Source organism: Bos indicus x Bos taurus, chromosome 5 (genome assembly GCF_003369695.1).
Source record: "Bos indicus x Bos taurus breed Angus x Brahman F1 hybrid chromosome 5, Bos_hybrid_MaternalHap_v2.0, whole genome shotgun sequence".
Classification (NCBI taxonomy): Eukaryota; Metazoa; Chordata; class Mammalia; order Artiodactyla; family Bovidae; genus Bos; species Bos indicus x Bos taurus.
In genome coordinates, this window is record NC_040080.1 from 96,623,939 (window position 1) to 96,645,389 (window position 21,451).

At 43.7% G+C, this 21,451-nt stretch overlaps 1 protein-coding gene and 1 pseudogene across 1 annotated transcript in view; one reads left to right on the forward strand and one right to left on the reverse strand.

Annotated features, from left to right (window-relative positions):
* Positions 1–21,451, reverse strand: part of CRADD (CASP2 and RIPK1 domain containing adaptor with death domain) — a 190,598-nt gene that overhangs the window by 28,506 nt on the left and 140,641 nt on the right. The window lies entirely within an intron of this gene.
* LOC113893274 lies at positions 12,505–18,852 on the forward strand (annotated as a pseudogene).

The window sequence follows — 21,451 nt, forward strand, 5'->3', positions numbered from 1 at the left end:
TTTAAAAAAGAATGAAAGAAAAACAACAACAACAAGAGAAAGCCACATATAATATTCATTTAGCTTACTTACTGGCAGCATGGTGTGCGTGTATGTGTGTTCCAAAGAGCATAGAGGCAGCTTTTATGGTTAGAAAATTGAAGTGCTATCAAACCTAGGAAATTATAGGGATGAGAAACAAAAACAGCTTATCTACATATGTCCCATCTGCTTTTGGTTTTGTGTTTTGCACAATCAATTACTGGAAGCCTTGGAGAGTATGCCGAGACACTGAAAACAAGGCCTAGGGTGTGTCACGATGGTGGCTGGAGGTGACAGCAAGGCCACCATAGAGCCCACATCAAAACTCACAGGCGCACGGGAGAGTTTTCCGGAACTGTCAAGGCAGACTATTACAAATGAAAACACAGCATGCACCAAACTGGAGCCAGTGTTTGGGAATATGGGAAAAAGCAAATTTCCATTCAGTGGGGAAAAGCCATCGATTTCCTTATTTTGTCAGCGTGGGTCACTGTGTTCTCCATAACTCAGCATTTTACTGCCAAGCGCGGTTGCGCCCAAGATGCTTCAACTATCGGCTCTCTGTTGATAATTTCCCAGACTTCAGCAGCTGGGGTTTTATGCTGGGACCCCGCCCCCACCCCCCGCCCGAGGGCTCAGTTTCTTCGGGCAACTCCATTCCAACAGCCCTACTTCTTTCCACTCTGACAGTTCTCTGCCCCACAGTCATCTCCATTACCTACTTCTAGACTCTCCCTACACTTTCAACACAAATCATTTCTCCACTTTTCCATGAACCACAGGCAAGGAAAAAGACCTCGCGTTAGACAAAAGATGAGAATAGCAATGGATCCACACTTCAGATGAATAAAGTAAATGCCTGAACTGAGAGGTATTATAACAAATGAACATTCTTTAGTGGAAAGAACTTGGTGGCAGAAAATTCCTAAAAGAAACTGAAAAAAAGCTTTCTATTCCTGTTGACCCAATCAATTAATAGAGCTATACCATTAATGGAAGTAATCTTGGTCTGAAGTTTGAAAATTACTTTTGTCTAAGGGAAGGGGATGATGAGGGTTACTCATCTATTACTCACTCTTTTTGGTATATTCTTTAAGGGGGAAAAACATAAAAGCCCAGGGATTCTAGAAATGAAATCAGCAATGTGAGCCTATTCTTAAATGAGTACATTTTGTTTGCTTAAATCACTGTGTTCATTAGTCTGCTGTTGTAAGGAGATGACAATCTATAAAATCATAAGCCTGATTTCCATTGTTGAGCAATGGCTCAGAGATTTGAAAGAGAGAATTTGATTTCTACATCTATTTCTAAAGGAAAACATTTTGCATATGGTGTATTGATAAAACAGTCTAATTACACGGGTTTAATCCTGACCTGCCTCTTGAGAAATCTGTATACAGGTCAGGAAGCAACAGTTAGAACTGGACATGGAACAACAGACTGGTTCTGAATAGGAAAAGGAGTACATCAAGGCTGTATATTGTCATCCTGCTTATTTAACTTCTATGCAGAGTACATCATGAGAAACGCTGGGCTGGAAGGAGCACAAGCTGGAATCAAGATTGCTGGGAGAAACAGCAATAACCTCAGATATGCAGAGGACACCACCCTTATGGCAGAAAGTGAAGAGGAACTAAAAAACCTCTTGATGAAAGTGAAAGAGGAGAGTGAAAAAGTTGGCTTAAAGCTCAACATTCAGAAAACGAAGATCATGGCATCTGGTCCCATCACTTCATGGGAAATAGATGGGGAAACAGTGGAAACAGTGTCAGACTTTATTTTTCTGGGCTCCCAAATCACTGCAGATGGTGACTGCAGCCATGAAATTAAAAGACGCTTACTCCTTGGAAGAAAAGTTATGACCAACCTAGATAGCACATTCAAAAGCAGAGACATTACATTGCCTACAAAGGTCCGTCTAGTCAAGGCTATGGTTTTTCCAGTGGTCATGTATGGATGTGAGAGTTGGACTGTGAAGAAGGCTGAGCATGGAAGAATTGATGCTTTTGAACTGTGGTGTTGGAGAAGACTTGAGAGTCCCTTGGACTGCAAGGAGATCCAACCAGTCCATTCTAAAGGAGATCAGCCCTGGGTGTTCTTTGGAAGGAATGATGCTAAAGCTGAAACTCTAGTACTTTGGCCAGCTCATGTGAAGAGTTGACTCATTGGAAAAGACTGTGATGCTGGGAGGGATTGGGGACAGGAGGAGAAGGGGACGACAGAGGATGAGATGGCTGGATGGCATCACCGACTCAATGGACGTGAGTTTGAGTGAACTCCGGGAGATGGTGATGGACAGGGAGGCCTGGCATGCTGTAATTCATGGGGTCGCAAAGAGTTGGACACGACTGAGCGACTGGACTGAACTGAACTGAACTGAACTGAATCCTAAGAGTGTTAATATATGAAAAAGTTCTTAGATACATTTGAATGTAGATTTTTAAGAGTACTATAGGAATCATTAAGCATTTTTAGACTCCAATGCAAAACAAATAAGAGAACACTACAATAGAGACCCAGCCCCGAAGGGGAATTCATGTAACACCAACTCCTTCCCATGGCTTGCCTTTGGGAACCCATCTTGTCACTTCTTCCCCTCCTCAGAAGCAGCCTGCCCTTCCACAGCTTATGAAGAAGGACCCCGGAGTGGCCATGAGGGTGGAGTCTCATCATGTCTTGGAGCAGTCTCGTCCCTCAGCGTCATGGCACTGACTCAGTGTGGTACAAGGAGGGTGCAGTGTCCGGGAGGAACTGGTGGTTGTCAAGACTCATTTCCCTGTGGCATGATGTGGCTGCCTTCTCAGGAAGACGATTTTCATCTGACTCAAGGCTCTGGGGCTGTGCTTCACTCCCATTCCTCTTGATTGGCCAAAGTCATTATTTGCCAAGGTAAACTGCAAACTTCCCTTTTTTGCAGTGATGGATTTGTGCACGGTCATTCTCAGGGTGTGACAGTGTGGTATGGGGCACTGAGCCCAAGACATGCTCTTCAGTCCTTTTTCTGCCCCTGACTCACTGCCATCTGCATCTCAAGTTCCACATCCCTGAAGAGGTGGTGATCCAGCCAGTCCCCCACCTTTCTGTAACACCACAAGGAGAAGACTGTGCCCCCTCTCAAAAGATTTTATTTTTCCTGTCATTTCCAGTCCTCCCCCATTTCTCCTTTTTTCTTATTTTAGCTAGACTCTCATGCCAAATGGGTGATATTCACAGAACAACATCCCAATCTTCTAGACCAAGTGTTCTAATTTTCATGTGGTCACAGATATAAGCAAGATAACAGAAGGGCATGTTGGCTAGCAAGCACAGCAGGAAGAATAATTAACCAGGTTGCACGGTGTGTTTCCTTTCCTTCAGTAACTGAGAGGCAGTTGTGATTCAGCAGACAGGGCAGAAGTCATGACATGTTTCATGACCCAGCACTAGACCTGGAGACTAAAATGCCACCTTTCTAACCTCAGCTTCCTCACCGTAAAGTGAAGGGGTTGATCAAGCTTAGAGGCTGCAAAGGCAGACATTTACTGGGGCCTAGCAGATTACTTGCAGGAAATAAAGGATAAACCATGGAGCAGTGGGGACTGGGGAAAACCGGAGCGCCTGCACCCCAGCTGGGGGAAACAGCCGCCACTCAGCACAAGCCAAGTGTCACCACTCAGCACCAGCCAAGTGGGAGGAAGAGGGTCCTTCAACTCCACATTTTCTAATCTTCCAAGAGAAGCCAAGAATCTATATTCTAAGTGGAATCTCAATTTGAAATAGTGTCAACTGATTTGAAAAATTTTTTAAAACGCTGCGTGAGCCAAATAAAATGTGAATGCCCCTAGGTGTTCAGTCTATGGCCTCGGCACTCCGACCTGATTAATGGCTATTAATATAATTAATACATTAATATGATGGATATTAATATATCACAATCAACTGTGGAAAACTCTGAAAGAGATGGGAATACCAGACCACCTGATCTGCCTCTTGAGAAATTTGTATGCAGGTCAGGAAGCAACAGTTAGAACTGAACATGGAACAACAGACTGGTTCTGAATAGGAAAAGGAGTACGTCAAGGCTGTACATTGTCACCCTGTTTATTTAACTTATATGCAGAGTACATCATGAGAAACGCTGGACTGGAAGAAACACAAGCTGGAATCAAGATTGCCGGGAGAAATATCAATAACCTCAGCTATGCAGATGACACCACCCTTATGGCAGAAAGTGAAGAAGAACTAAAAAGCCTCTTGATGAAGGTGAAAGTGGAGAGTGAAAAAGTTGGCTTAAAACTCAACATTCAGAAAACAAAGATCATGGCATCCGGTCCCATCACTTCATGGGAAATAGATGGGGAAACAGTGTCAGACTTTATTTTTCTGGGCTTCAAAATCACTGCAGATCGTGACTGCAGCCATGAAATTAAAAGACGCTTACTCCTTGGAAGGAAAGTTATGACCAACCTAGATAGCATATTCAAAAGCAGAGACATTACTTTGCCAACAAAGGTTTGTCTAGTCAAGGCTATGGTTTTTCCTGTGGTCATGTATGGATGTGAGAGTTGGACTGTGAAGTAGGCTGAGCGCCGAAGAATTGATGCATTTGAACTGTGGTGTTGGAGAAGACTCTTGAGAGTCCCTTGGACTGCAAGGAGATCCAACCAGTCCATTCTAAAGGAGATCAGCCCTGGGATTTCTTTGGAAGGAATGATGCTAAAGCTGAAACTCCAGTACTTTGGCCACCTCATGTGAAGAGTTGACTCATTGGAAAAGACTCTGATGCTGGGAAGGATTGGGGGCAAGAGAAGAAGGGGACGACAGAGGATGAGATGGCTGGATGGCATCAATGACTCGATGGACATGAGTCTGAGTGAACTCCGGGAGTTGGTGATGGACAGGGAGGCCTGGCGTGCTGTGATTCACAGGGTCGCAAAGAGTTGGACACGACTGAGCGACTGATCTGATCTGATCTGATCTGATAAATGATAGGATGGAGCTTGGATCTGATTCACAGCTCAAGGGCAACAGAAAGCCATGAAGGACTGTGCAAGTGAAAGTGAAAGTCACTCTGCCATGTCTGACTCTTTGAGACCCCATGGACTATACAGTCCGTGGAATTCTCCAGGCCAGAATACTGGAGTGGGTAGCCTTTCCCTTCTCCAGGGGATCTTCCCAACCCAGGGATCCAACCCAGGTATACCGCATCACAGGCAGATTCCTTACCAGCTGAGCCACCAGGGAAGCCCATGAAGGACTGTGGATGGGGTAATGTTACAGAGAAGTGTGGCATGATCCAATTTACATTTTAATAAAACCACTCCAACTGCTGTTGGAAAAATCATTTGGGAAGAAGGACCACTGCACATGGTTGAGCAGGTGCTGAAGCACAAGGGTGCTGGCCAAGCAGATAAGTGAGGGGTGAAATCTGGCCCCAGTCTGCTCCCCAAGGCCTGGCCAGGGCTGCCTCTCTTCATACGGGCAGCGTACTTTTGTACACCAAGGTGCCCTGTAGGCTTTCTGGCTTCGGGGCACAGGTAAGAGCAAAAGGCCAGTTAGTGAGTTACTGCAAGGGAGGGGTGATCATTTCTTGGACTAGAAGAGAGGCCATGACTAAGGAGAAAAGGAGATGGACACCAGGGATACTGAAGAGGCAGAATGGACAACTCTGGGTTACTGACTCTGGGGACGAGGTAGACGGAGGAGTCAAAGATGACTGACTGTCAAACTTCTACCTTGGGTGACCGGGTGGCTGGTATTGCCACTGCCAGCACTGAAATGGAGAAGACTGAGGGTGGAAACAGGTGGAAGCAGGACCCAGATGAGTTCTGAACATGTTAAATGTGAGACGCCTAGAAGATAGCCAAATGGAAACGTCAGGATGTCTAGACACGCAGAACTCAAATGGGTTTGGACTGGAGAATAAATCCATCTGGACTCTAGCGCTGTCTTTGCTTATTATTTTTCCAAGCCCCTTATTGGGTAACTCTAACAATAAAACAAGCTAATCTATATATTAAGGTAGATTTTCCATCCCTGATTCTACTTTGGTTTTCTGGTGCAATCAACTTTCTGCTCCCTGTCTTATGTATAGTAGCAAATACTTGCAGTGCTTACCTTGTCAGGCACTGTTACAAGAGCTCACCATGCTGTGACCTGCTCAGGCCGCACAAGAGCCCTACGTGATAGGCATCACATCATCTTCACTTTCTTAAATGAGGAGACTGAGGCACAGAGAGGTGAAGTCACTTGCCCATGGTTACACAGGTCTTAAAGTGCCTTAACCAGAATTTAAACTTGGGCAATCTGGGTTTTGGCTTCCCTGGTGGCTCAGCGGTAAAGACTCCACCTGCCAAGCAGGAGATACTGGTTTGATTCCTTGGTGGGGAAGATCCCCTGGAGAAGGGAATGGCAACCCACCTCAGTATTCTTGTCTGGGAAATCCCAATGGACAGAGGAGCCTGGGGGGCTACAGTCCACAGGGTCGCAAAAGAGTCGGACATGACTTACCAACTAAACAACAACAATAATCTGGCTTTTAGTCACCATCACTATATTCCACCACCTTTTCGAAGATCGGAGATGATGTTCATGGCACCTTTTAGTTCCCCTCTTCCACTCTAACCACCCTTGGTTCCTCACTTGAACTGGCTTCTAGATCCCCCATTAGCTTTATTTTCCTCACATGAACTGGTGTTAGACACCCCCCACCCCCTGATTAGCTCTTTTCCTGCTTTTGAAGCACCACGGTTTGCTGGCTCAGACCATATGTATGAATGTGTCTTCTCTTCTGGATGCAGGGCAGGAAGCAGGCCCTGTGTTTATTCCCTCTGAATCCTTTACAAAGCTGCCAAGAGCGCACACACAGAGCAAGCCCTCATATACAGACAAGGCCAGACCAAGCAGGGATAATAGGCCTGCCCGCGTGAATAACAGAAGTCGGCTGGGAATACGCTTTTATCTGTCACAACCCTAATTAAGGGGAAAGGCCTTATTTTGTGGCTAGAAATGTCAGCGTAATGAATCGGCTAATTGTGCCTTCTTGCTACAGACGTTCTCCCGCATTGTCTCCAGGTCACAGTGTGGAAGCTGGAAGGCGCCTTTTTGCACCATAAGATATGACTGACCTTGAATGGCGTGGCTGCTCTGGGGCTGGGAGGGGGCAGTGGGGATGGGGCACCTCTCACAGTGCTTTTCATCTTGCTCTGTCTCTTTGGGGCTATTGTTCTGGGGCGGGTGCTGTGCCTTCAAGACAGTTGGGGCAGAGTTCCCCCCATTCTGTTCCCCAGGGCCCAGGAAGGGTCAGGGAATACTCTACCAGGGACCTGGCATCTGCTCCCTGCCAGGGGCCTGGGAGCACTCCTTTCTAGTGTCACTGGGAAGCTCCTGGGTCACTCCACACCCCTCCTCCGGATCCTCCCCTCTAGAGAATGCAGATCCTTTTAACTCAGCAGCTTCCTGCGCACCTCTCCTCCCAACTGCCTCTGTCACTCCCACTGCTCATGTACCTCCCGTCTGCCATCCACTACTAAGTAAAAGCTGATCCAGGAAGGTAGCCTAACTAGAAGATATAAGGCACCTGGCCGGTATAGCAGGAACTTCCCTGCTCAGGAAATGGAGGCCTCAGACAATCCAACATGTAGAAGAAGTTCATTATTAATAAGGGTTGCCTCTGGGGAAGGGGCTAAGGAGCAAGGGTCAGGGGAGGCCTAGGTGAGCTTTATCACTAAGCATCCTTTTGTACCATGTTCTCTTCAGCTACAAATACTTACTTTTCCAATAATAACCTCATAGCTCTCCTAGTTCTGATTCCAGGTGTGTTAACACAACCTTCTGATAAAAGTCTGGCTCCTCACACAAGGTCTTCTGCAGGGAGAAAAATACGCTAACCTGCAAACGTGAATATCTGTGTTTGCTTAGGAAGAATTCTTTCCAACATATTAATGAATGGGCATTGTGACTTCTCCACCAGTCTCTAAGATTGGTTCTCATGAACCAGTTTCTCCATCTTCTTTCCCAGACTGCTCTGCTCTGGTCCAGGAATCCCTTGGTCTGTGAAGCTGAGGTCCAGGCCTGGAGAAGGGGCATCTTGGCAAGGCACTATCCATGGGCAAGGCCTGCCAAGTGGCCACACAGCGCCCTCTGGTCTTGGGAAGCAGATTTTCTTCCAATAAAAGGCTAAGGTGGTAGCAGCCGCTCCCTGCTCTGGATCCCATGAGATGACAGGCAAAATGGATCCCTGACTGGCTGAATAATGACCTCATCTAAGCTTTATGTCACATGTCCCCAGACTGAGTCTCCTGAAGAGGGAATCTGAGCCATCAAGGGGAATGACCGTCTGAAGGCCACAGACAGGGGGTTAGAAGCCCTCAACTTGTTTTATGATGAGATCTTACCTAAAGCACCTCTGTGGTAAAGAGGTGAGTTAGTGTGGAGGAAAAGAAGATGTCATGGAAAAAGAAAAATGAATAAGAAGGGGCTGGCAGCTTGGCACCCCACTCCAGTACTCTTGCCTGGAAAATCCCATGGATGAAGGAGCCCGGTAGGCTGCAATCCATGAGGTCGCTAAGAGTCGGACACGACTGAGCTACTTCACTTTCACTTTTCACTTTCATTCATTGGAGAAGGAAATGGCAACCTGGAGAATCCCAAGGACGGGGGAGCCTGGTGGGCTTCCGTCCCTGGGGTCACACAGAGTCAGACACGACTGAAGTGACTTAGCAGGCAGCTTACTGCCAAGAAAGAAAATTCTGCCAGCCAACCATAAAGAATGGGATGATCATAGCTACTGGGACCTAGAGCAAGTTACTCCACGTTTTCTCCCTCCATTGCCTCTTGTAGAATGAGGATAAATCTAGGACCTGCTTCAAATGATCATCCTGCCCATTCAGCACAGTGATATATAATACGTAAAGCACTTGGTCCAGTCAGCCTCCACATTCTCTGCCCCCACCCACCCACCACCCACACACTCCTGAACACAGCTCCCAGGCATTTTGAAAACATATTTCAAATACCTCAGAGCCACTGTTGGGGATACCTGGTCAGAGTTGCAGTCCCTTGAAGGACCAGGTCCCAGGTTCTGCTGGGCTGCCCTCCACCTGAGGAGACAGTAACATGGACAGGGAGGGTCCCTGGGAAGTCACCTGGCCCAATACCCTTGGCATGTGATTTCCAAAAGGAGCTAAATGAACAGATGAAGACAGAATGAGAAGGAAAAAGAAGTAACTTAAAAAGTAGTAAATTTGTGAAATTCTATTGTAAAGTTCTATTGTACTGAATCCTTGAATTTCCTGGTCACTTCTCCAAATCCAGATCTCTCATTCCAAATCAGCAGTTGTCCCTTCTGGAGACGTCACCCCAGCACACTAAACTGGGCAGGTAAGACTTGGCGGGAACTGCCTGTATCTTCAGAGCCTTTGATTCTTGTCCAGAGAGTGGGTGCGTAACAGTACCTGTACCCCCATTCTCTGTCCACTGTCATCTCACAGGGATGGGAGTGTCCTCTAGATGAAGAGTCACTGCTTATAATGAGAGCAGTTCTGATGGAGTGCCTAGATAGGGGAACAGGATGAAGGCAGAAAAAGGGCTAAAAAGTCCTTTTCCTATATAGTCGTGCTATCCAGTATGGTGCTTTCGAACTGTGGTGTTGGAGAAGACTCTTGAGAGTCCCATGGACTGCAAGGAGACCCAACCAGTCCATTCTAAAGGAGATCAGTCTTGGGTGTTCTTTGGAAGGAATGATGCTGAAGCTGAAATTCCAGTACTTTGGCCACCTCATGCGAAGAGTTGACTCATTGGAAAAGACTCATGCTGGGAAAGATTAAGGGCAGGAGGAGAAGGGGACGACAGAGGATGAGATGGCTGGATGGCATCACCAACTTGACGGACATGAGTTTGAGTGAACTCCGGGAGCTGGTGATGGACAGGGAGCCCAGTGTGCTGCGATTCATGGGGTCGCAAAGAGTTTGACACGGCTGAGCGACTGAACTGAACTGAACTGATCCAGTGTGGTAGTCACTAGCCACATGTGGCTGCTGAGCACTTAAAGAAAGAGCCTGACACACACTGAAGTGTGCTGCAAGTACGAAGCTCACACCAGATTCTGAAGACTTAGGTGTGGAAAACAAGCGTAAAATACCTCATTAAAAATTGTTTGCTATTCCTTCCAGGTTGAAATGATAATTGTACTTTGGACATACTGGGTTAAATACATCAATTTCACATGTTCTTTTTCACATGTTCTTTTTACTTTTTAAAATGTAACAGACAGTAAAGAATCTGCCTGCAATGCAGGAGACCTGGGTTCAATCCTTGGTTTGGGAAGATCCTCTGGAGAAGGGAATGGCAACCCACTCCAGTATTCTTACCTGGAGAATTCCATGGACAGAGGAACCTGGTGGGCTACAGTCTACGGGGTCGCAAAAAGTCCGTCATGGCTGAATGACTAACGCTTTTACTTTTATACTAGAAAATGTAAATTCCACAGGTGTTCACAGTGTAGCTTGCATTATATTTCCGTCAGAGGATAAAGGGAGAAGGCAGTGGCACCCCACTCCAGTACTTTTGCCTGGAGAATCCCATGGACGGAGGAGCCTGATAGGCTGCAGTCCATGGGGTCGCTAGAGTCGGACACGCCTGAGCGACTTCACTTTGACTTTTCACTTTTATGCATTGGAGAAGGAAATGGCAACCCACTCCGGTGTTCTTGCCTGGAGAATCCCAGGGACGGGAAGCCTGGTGGGCTGCTGTCTATGGGGTCGCACAGAGTTGGACACAACTGAAGCGACTTAGCAGCAGCAGCAGCAGAGGATAAAGCTGTGGAATCTGCTTTCTGTGCTCTTTGCCCTCTCACTGCTGCCATTCTCAGGCTTAGTCCTAACTAACCCTTCACCTGAGTGAGCAGTGGGAAGCTAACTAGCCACTCCTAGGCTTCTGTTATTCTGCAGGGAAAAAGGAGAGAGTAAACTAAAATCGTTTTCTTTTGGCTGGCGGTATATTCCTCCCAGTCTACTCCTCTCCAATGATCACAGATAGACAGAAACATTTCTAGCCTCAGAATGCCAGGCCCCACCTCAGGCCCAGGGAGTACCACACATAAAAAATGAACCAGTCTTCAAAGCAATGGTGGGTTCTAGATGCAGCTGAGCTGCTAACAAGCCCTGGGGTTTTCTATTTTTTATTTCTTGGCATATATCTTATCTTGGCTGCCAAGCTGAAGATTGCATGAAGACAGGGATCCGATTTTTGTCCACTGTGTATCCACACCTTGAGGAGGTAGTCAATAGAAATTGGCTGAATGCAATGCATGAAAGACTTAGTTCAGTTCAGTTCAGTCGCTCAGTCGTGTCCGACTCTTTGTGACCCCATGAATCACAGCATGCCAGGCCTCCCTGTCCATCACCATCTCCCGGAGTTCACTCAGACTCACGTCCATCGAGTCGGTGATGCCATCCAGCCATCTCATCCTCTGTCGTCCCATTTTCCTCCTGCCCCCAATCCCTCCCAGCATCACCCACCTGTAAAAATGAAGGCATCAGACTAAGTAACCTGATAGGTTAAAGGAATTTTAAAGCAAAAAGGGACTTGAGAACCCTCTGGTCCAGTGGTTTTCAATTCAATCAGTTACAATCCAATTTTTACAATGCAACATTTTACAATTCTGTTATTTGCTAATCTGATATAAAATAATGTAACCTACCTATACATGTTTTAAAATTAATGTGCAAACTGTAATACAAATGAGAAATGAAATAGCATAACTTCTATAAAATAATATGTATTTCAATATATAAATACTCTACATAACTGCTCTAAAGTGCAATGAAGCTTCAGATTCACACACCTACAGAATCACCACGGATGTGACAGCTATAATGTAGACGGTACGGGTGTGCTGTTCCGGTGACGCAAACACTTTCAGTGTTTGCTAATGGTGAGATGATTTTTCTGAAATGGTGAATAACTCCGTAAAGCTCTGAGCAAAACAGAGTACAATCTTACCTCTGCTTATATATATTCCTGGAGAATTCTGTGTATATCTTTAAACATGAAAACTGCTAAACATTAACGTGTAAAACAAAGTTGGATTCTTTGAAAACCTGGCAGAACATATGGAAGTCGTGAGGGTTGTGGGACCATTCTCCTCTCTGCAGAACTGTCCAGAGTATTACACAGCAGCTCTGCCCCTGCCCATCAGATATCACTGGCATCCCACCCCTGATCACTGTGGCATCTGAAAACACTCCCATGGACTCCCTGGTGGTCCAATGGTTAAGAATCCACCTTCCAATGCAGGGGCATGGATTCAATCCCTGGCTGGGGAACTAAGATCCCATGTGCCAGGGGACAGCTAAGCCTGTGTGCCACTAGAGAGAAGCCCGTGCGCTGCAACAAAAATCTTGCTGCTGCAACTAAAGCCTGATGCAGCCACATAAATAAAATAAAAAATAAATACACTCCCACAGGGTGCTAAAAGCACCCCAGGGTGTGATGCCAACCACAGAAGAGAATCCCTGATGGGCAAAACTTTTTGATTACGGGCATAATTTGAATAAGATGTGAGAGCACATATACAGTAAAGTTTTGAAAAGATGGTCTATTTTCAAGACAGTTGCATATATACGCTACAGCAGAACAAAGGGAATCAAGAGCTGAGGTTTCACATTTATATTGCTGATCACTGTTGGTTCAGTCACGTTTCAATCTATTAGAAAGGCTTGTCCTCTGAGACATTTTTGCCCACATTCCCACTGGACAAAAGCGGCTCAGAGACTCTGAGGCAGGCTGGGCTGGAGAGGCCAGGCCTCCAGGCTGCCAGGCCCGTGTTTCAGGCTTGTTTCCTCTGCGTACTCAAAAGTTTCTAGGACACCACAGTAGAAATTGCAGTGGTTACAACACTCTGTGTCCCATGGCAGTGTTTTCTTTCATGGCTGCTTACGTGTGATTCTAGGATTCACGATGTGAGTAGATTAAATCTCTCCCTCAGATCCTTCAAACAAGTTAAACTGCAGTCAAACTGTAGTCCTGCTGGGTAACCCCACTAGAACGTCACTTACTTTCGGGGCGGGGGTGGGAATGTGGATTCTACCCAGTTCATTCAAAACTTACACAAACAGAAGGTAAAGTCGGCTTTTCTCCATCTCCCCCAACCCGCTAACTGCTCATCTTGGAATGGGGACTCCATCTAGTTCCTCAGAAGATCCGCTGGCCCTGCTCACAGAAGAGTGTTTGTGCTCAGTGGGAACAATCTGTTCATGACAAGACACCAGATCCTGTTTGAACCACAGCAGCTATGGGAAAACAATATGCCTACAGCCAGCACCAAGTCTGGTCTGTGCTTCGTTGCTGGCATTGCCCCACCAGAGAATCGGCAGGCAGCGGCGGAACCCTGCCTGAGCAGCAGGCTCTGACAATCACCTTGGCTATTGCCCCTGCTTCCCCCTACCTGTCCGTGCCCCTCCATTTCAGCATTTGGTCTGCAGGCAATATCCTCTGGCTCCAGATCAACTTTTTTTTTTCGCAACACCCTCAGCAAGTGGGGTAAAAGGTGTTTCCGGCTTGCCTTAGACTTCAACCTGCTCTCAGATACCCCAGAAACAGCTTTTTTTTTCAAGCATATATTCTTCCCCTTTCCTGGGGAGCTCTAAGCTCATTCTGCCCCCTTCCCTAGCTCAGCTCCATCCTCTTCCTCAGGCCAGTGGTTCCCCAACATCCACAGAACCCAAGAGAAGCCCACACCATGCCAGCAAGTTCCCCTTGTTCCTGGCATCTGCATCACTGAGACCCTTCGGCTCTGAGATAATGTCATACAGACCCCAGTAGGTAAACCAGAGACCTCAGCCTAAAATAGTAATAGGGATGAGACAAAAGAAACCAACGATACTGGTCTTTTCAATTTCTCTAATGGGGTGGACAACGTGAATGCAGGAGGAGATACCAAATTTAGGCACAGAAAAGTGCATAAGGAGATAAAAGTCACATTTAATTGTTGCTGCTTTGTAAAAGCCCAAAGACTACTGCATTGCTCGACAACTTCTGCAGTGTCTCGCTGGATCCAAGTTCTGTGGGACTTGGCCACTGGGGACATTTTTGCAAGGTTAGATTCCTAGCATCCAGTGAAAAAAGGAAAGGGACTCTGACACTTGATCTCCAGTTACAGAATAGGTGTTTGTTCTTATACAATCCCTACAACTCTATCAGATGTTGGCAAAGTTCTCTACGCACCATTTTAATGCTTTGTGATATAATTCTTTTATGATTTAACATGTGTCATGCTTAAATCATTAAACCTGATTTAACATGCTTAAATTTATATTTCCTGCCTACTATTCTTCCCACACTAATTTGAACCATACAAAAAAGCTTATACAAAAGAAGAGAAACTGCATTCAGGACAAGTAAGGAGATTGTATTGAAACAATTCCTGATTAAAGTTAGCACTTTACATAACAATACAGGATATGACAAAAATCAATTCAAGATGCCTTGTACTGCAATTGCATTATAACTAACAAACTCCACTCACAAATTTTACACCAACTGTAAATCACAGACTGGAGTAAAACTCAAGTCTGAGCCACAGGTTGCTTTCCCTGGACCCGGAAACAAGTTATCCACTTTGCACACGACAGACAGCAGAGGAGAAAACGGTTATAAAGGACAAGTAATTCTCATTTGATAAACAGCTGGATTTTTAAATACCACTTTTAATTAAAACGGATATATCTAACACAAACAATGTCTACATGACATTATTAGAAATTAGAGTAAGAATAAAAATTATAAATAAAATCTATCATTTATTAGAGTTTAACATGCACTCGTTAGTAGGTTAGCCAATTCACATACATTGTCTTGTTTGATCTTAAAAAAGAAAGCTTACACTAGGGCTCACACTTCGTATTGTACATCCGCAGGGCTCACACTTCGTATTGTATATCCGCAGGGCTCACACTTCGTATTGTACATCCGCAGGGCTTCGGTAAACACGTGTGCCGTGTGTCCACCATTACCTCACACAAGCTACTTCCACTGTTTTGAAAACTCTGGATTTCCTGTATTCATTCCTCAGCCCCTCTGCCCAAACTCCAGGCAACCAGCAATCTTTTAATGGTCTCCAAAGGTTTACCTTTTCCAATATGTCATATGTTATTAGCATCATACAGTATGGATCCTTTTCAGACTACCTTCCTCCACTGACTAATAAGCATTTAAAGCTCCTCCGAGTCTTTTCATGACTTGATAGTTCAATCCGTTTTATTGCTGAATGATATTCCATCACATGGATGTACCGGTTTGTTTATCCATTCAATTACCAAAGGGCATCTTGGTCGCTTCCAATTTTGGCGATTATGAATAAAGCTACTATAAACATTTGTGTGTAGCTTTTTGTGTGGACATAAGTTTTCAACTATTTAGGCAGAACCTCAGAGCAGGACTTCTGGATCATGTGGTAAGATTATGTTTATCTTTTTAAGAATTTGCCAAACTGTCTTGCAAAGTGCTATTCTGTTTTCTTATTTCTTAATCTTTTAGCTACCCCTCAGTGTATGTATACCTGTCAGATGAGAAAACTGAGATTCCAAGAGATTAAATAATTTGTCCAAAGTTATGCAAAAGAGTAATGGCTAATGCCAGAATTCAAGTTTGGGTTGGTCTGGCTTTAAAGGCAGTGATCTTGTACTATGCGAACCAAACACTCAGCCAAACCAGGGTCCTTTAATGGTGTGAGAGTGTGTTGCCAATCCTTACTCTATGAGTTAATGTTCCTGTCCTGAGTTTAAAACCAGACACCAGGAAAATATCCTGTTGCACAAGCCTTATAACTCTCCCCCTAGAATCATTCTCTCCTCCTCCTCTGCCACAGCTCCGGGGAGGGGTTACAGGCCTTGTGAACAGGCAGGTATTAGAAGTAGCCCCACCTCAGTATCTCAATACACTACAGCTCCAGTTGAAGGCAAAGACATTAAACTGCAGTAACACTCCATTAAACACACACACACACACACACACACACACACTTTGAGTAATACAAACACTAACCAAATGCCTCAGCATCAGGTTTCTGATTTCAGGGCTTCTTTCAAAGATCGAGAATACCAGCTGCTTTGGGATGGAGGGCTGGGGGGAAAAGTCATTTGCTGCCACTTGTAAGTTTTTTTTTTCCAGAAACAATTTAAGATGACTACCATAGACTCATGTTGTTCTTGTTCAGTCGCTCAGTCGTGTCTGACTGTGCAGCCTCAAGGACTGCAGCACACCAGGCTCCCCCATCCTTCACTATCTCCCAGAGTTTGTTCAAAATCATGTCCATCGAGTTGGTGATGCTATCTAACCACCTCATCCTCTGCCTCCTCCTTCTCCTTTTGCCTTCAATCTTTCCCAGCATCAGGGTCTTTCCCCGCATCAGGGTCTTTTCTAATGAGTCGGCCCTTCACATCAGGTGGCCAAAGTATTGGAGCTTCAGCATCTGTCCTTCCAATATACCTGTAAGTTGACTAAGGGATTTAGTGACTTTAAAATGTTTTAACATTTTCAGCTCAAGACAAGGGAGTTTTGCATTGCACTCCTGAGGTATTCCTAATTTTTAAGCAGGGAAGAAATCCAGATACACCAGCACCTCAGGTAACTGATCATCACAACGTACAGTGTAGGTGTTGGGGAGGAGTGATAGGCAGGGATGGCTGGGGAAAGCAGGGACCATGGTCAGCCTATCTTCACTATTAGGTTTACTTACATAGCCTGACCTTGAAGTATGATATGGAGACCATTCCACCATCTAGAAGGTGGAGGATAATATTTTTTACACAATAACACACGTATGAGCCATACTGACATGTGCAAAGAGCCTAGTGAAATTCCCTAAAGAGTATCAATTCTTTCTCTTCCCCTCTCCTCCTTCCAGCAGTTCCAACTACATCAGTCACACCAGCCTTCAAACAGGGCACAGAATGTCCTACTTCTAGAGGTAGCACAATTTGGTACAGTTTGGCGAAATAGCTTAAGAAGCAGAGTGATGCTTGCCCTCATGGATAATATTAATGCAATCTGGTTAATTTAGGGAGTGTGCTTTACAGAGTAATTTGGATGAGCCTAGAAGCACCACCCTCTGCTAATGGTCATCTCTTTAAAATTGTATTAAGGAAATGCCGCAGACCCGGGACCCAGAGCCACTCAGAGGCGGTGAATAATAGCTCTTCAAGTGTGCAATAAAAAACGGCCTCCAATAAAACTACATTGCAAAAAATGGGTAAGAAACAAAATGGAAGGAGTAAAAAAGTTGAAGAGGCAGAACCTGAAGAATGTGTAGTAGAAAAAGTACCGGACCACCGTGTAGTGAACGGGAAGGCCGAGTACTTCCTCAAGTGGAAGGGGTCTACAGATGCAGACAATACTTGGGAACCTGAAGAAAATTTAGATTGTCCAGAGTTAACTGAAGCATTTCTTAATTCTCAAAAAGCTGGTAAAGAAAAAGATGGAACAAAAAAGAAAATCTTCGTCTGACAGTGAATCTGATGATAGCAAATCAAAGAAGAAAAGAGATGCTGCTGATAAACCAAGAGGTTCTGCCAGAGGTCTTGATCCAGAATGAATAATTGGTGCCACAGACAGCATTGGAGAATTAATGTTCCTCATGAAATGGAAAGATTCTGATGAGGCGGACTTGGTGCTGGCAAAAGAGGCAAATATGAAGTGTCCTCAAATTGTAATTGCTTTTAATGAAGAGAGACTAACTTGGCATTCTTGTCCAGAAGATGAGTCTCAATAATTGTTTGCATTGCCATATATATATATATATATATATAATGTGCGTCCTGGTTTTTTGATTTCTTAGTGTGAAGAAATAACTACATTCTAATGAAAATCAGGTTTGATATGTTTGTTTTGTAGTAGTATTGGAGAAGTTACATTGGTTTTTGTTTTTTTTTTCCCCATCTATAGCACTGGTTACTTTGAACAAATAAAAGCGTTGCTTCCTTCAGCAGGAAAGAATTTGATACCATGGTATATTATTTCTTCAGCATTAGAGAACAGTTCTTCTAAATGTTGGAGGAAATCTCCATAGTCATTACTCAATCAGAATTTAAAATTTGCATTTAACTCATATATGCCTGAGGACCATTCTAAGTTTTTTGTATGTGTATACATAAAAAACATATGTAAATGGTTTGGGAGTTAATTTTTTGTTGTGGTTTTTGTTTGGTAAATATATTTAAACAGCAGCCTTTCATAACCATGGATAAGCCCATGTTCTGGAATTATATCATTTTGAGCAATGTAAGAAATAACTGCAACTTAGATTGAAAATTTAAGTCTTAACCTTTCAAATTAAATAATTTTGTAATTAATTAGACAAATTAAGCAGTTTAAATTGGGTAATTTTTTAAAGCATCCCTATCAGAATCTGCATTCATATCTGCACATAAATCCAGTTTTATATGCAGAAACCCTGGAAAGAGAATTTTTATCACTATCAACAGCCTTCCCAACCAAATGAAAAAAGTAGAAAAATTCTGGTATGTTTTAATATAGCAAAGCAAAACTTAGTTAAATGGACACTTGATGGTTCCTTTTGGTGAACCATTGTTTTACAAGAACTTGAAGTCTCTGTGCTATATTTCGGAAAGGCTATGATACATGGGATGTCTCAGATTTGTTCATGGAAACCTAATCAGATAGTTTTAAAATATTGGCAATTTACGATCTACAGGAATAAATGAGTGAACAAACTTTTCTAATCTACGCTTGACCTGCATGTTTTTTCAGACTTGACTCCAATCCATTCCTTACATGAAGGCTCAATTTTCTCAGTATTTTGGGTTACTAGTTCAGCAGAAGCCAAGAAAAACAGTAACTTTGTAGTAATCAGCATGATGGCTCAGACAGTAAAGCGTCTGCCTGCAATGCAGGAGACCCGGGTTCGATTCCTGGCTCGGGAAGATCCCCTGGAGAAGCAAATGGCAATCCACTCCAGTACTCTTGCCTGGAAAATCCCATGGGCGGAGGAGCCTGATAGGCTACAGTCCATGGGGTGGCAAAGAGTCGGACACGACTGAGCAACTTCACTTTCACCTTCTTCAATCAGGATGTTATTCAACTGTATATTGTTTACTTCATTGTAAATACTGGTGAATAGTGGTCAATAAATAGTTTTATATTCCATTAAAAAATTAAAATAAAAAATTATTAAGAAAGTGTATAACTTTTCAGCTGTTGGCAGAATATTTCTTTGGCTGCCACTTGTGGTAATGGCGAGATTTCAATCAGGGAAGACACAAGTTGAGCAAAAGAGATGAGACTGTTGGATATGAAAGCAGGCTAAATTCATGAAAATTTTATGCCCATGTCTTTATTTGCCAAGGGAGGACTATGGATTTAATTCATATTACTCTCTAGATAGAAAAGGGGAGAAGGAATGTGAAAACCAGCTATGCCGAGAGGCTCACTCATTATCTATTTATTCAACAATGAAAACTATTTACTGTGATTATGAAGTGGTAAAGAGATAAGGACAGTAAGTTGTACAAACTAGACCTTACAGTTTAAAATGCAACCACTCAAGCCCTGCAGAGTGAGGGCTCTGGCATTCCAGATTCTGTCATTACACAATGACAGAAGGAAGGGACTCTGATTATCTAGTCTGATTGCTCACGTCCCTCCAATTAAGATAAAGGAAAATGGAGATGGCCTGCTTTAAATGATTTCCCCAAGATCACGTAGCTAATTTATGCAAAGATGGGATTAAGTGCTCAAAGATCTCCACCCCTGACCCACTGTGGTTTCCAGTATATCCATGTTCCTTCAACTGAGGCAGAACCACTTCCTGGGGCACAAGCAGTATGCAAAGCAACAGGATAAACATGGTACATTTTCCTGCAGGGCTGGTTCTATTAAGTGATGAACATTTTTTTATAGTTAGAAAATGCAGCCACCATCGAGTCTACAAGTAACAAATGCTGGAGAGGATGTGGAGAAACTTAACACTGTTGGTGGGAATGTAAATTAGTGCAGCCACTATGGAGAACAGTATGGAGAGTCCTTAACAAACTAAAAGTAGAGTTAGCACATGGTCCAACTCTAATTCGAAAAGATACATGTACCCCAGTGTTCACAGCAGCACTATTTATGATAGCCAAGACATGGAAGCAACCTAAGTACCCATCAACATATGTATGAATAAAGAAGATGTGCTGTTACATATATGTGTGTGTATACATATATATATGTGTGTGTATACATATATATATGTGTGTGTATACATATATGTGTGTATACATATATATGTATGTGTAATATATATATGAAGTGAAAGTGAAAGTCGTTCCGTCATGTCCGACTCTTTGCGAACCCATGGACTGACTCTCTAGTCTGTGGAATTCTCCAGGCCAGAGTTCTGGAGTGGGTAGCCGTTCCCTTCTCCAGGGGATCTTCCAGACCCAGGAATCGAACCGGGGTCTCTTGCATTGCAGGTGTATTCTTTACCAGCTGAGCTACCAGGGAAGATATAAACATACAGTGGAATACTAACCAGTCATAAAAAGAAAATGAAATTTTGCCATTTGCAGCAACATGGATGGAGCTAGAGATTATCACACTAAATGAGGTAAGTCAGACAGAGAAAGACAAATACTGTGCTGTATCACTTCTATGTGGAATCTAAAAAAAAAAAAAAAGGATACAAACAAAACAGAAACAGACAAGGCTGCAAGGCATCTCTCAGGGCCACGATCTCTCCCAGAAGCTTCTATTCCAGCAGTTTTCAAAGTCTTTAAATGGACCTTCTAAGGCACAGTGTTACAAAGTGAATTTCTATATCCTCAACTTGCACCTGCACTTTTTTTTCCTAAAACTGCCTGAGAGATTTCCAGCATAAGCAATACTCTTTCTTCTACTCTACAGGGGAAAAAAAAAAAAAAGTCATACTGTTCAAGTATCTCAAATCTCCCTACGGTGTGCTGCCTTACATGACTCCAAATATTGGTCTGGGGAGGCCTTGGGCTTTTCTGTCTCCCCCTGTCCTGTAAACAGGTCTGAAAAGGTGAGCTTGGACAGGCTAGGAAGTTCTGAATTCAGAAAGGTAACAAATTACTGATGTGGATTATTTTTAAAGTAACAGCAATTAAAAAAAAAATCTGAAACCTCTAGATTTCCTCAGATCTTCTGAACAAGGTCTACATATAAGTTTTGTTTTTAATTGATTTCTTTACAGATGTAATACAGTATTCAGTGAGGTCATTAAAACCTATTTTACCAAATCATGTCTAACAACAATTAATTTCATACAAGATCAATGTTCACCTTCCTTCAACTTATGAAATGTGTAATGTTTTCTACCTCCTATTAAAAAAAATGATGAAAACATTTAGATGTCAAGTTAAAAATGCAAGGAAGTACATGGTTTAAAAAAAAAAATCCTTTTATGAGGCATCCAGCAAAAGTTTGAAGACCA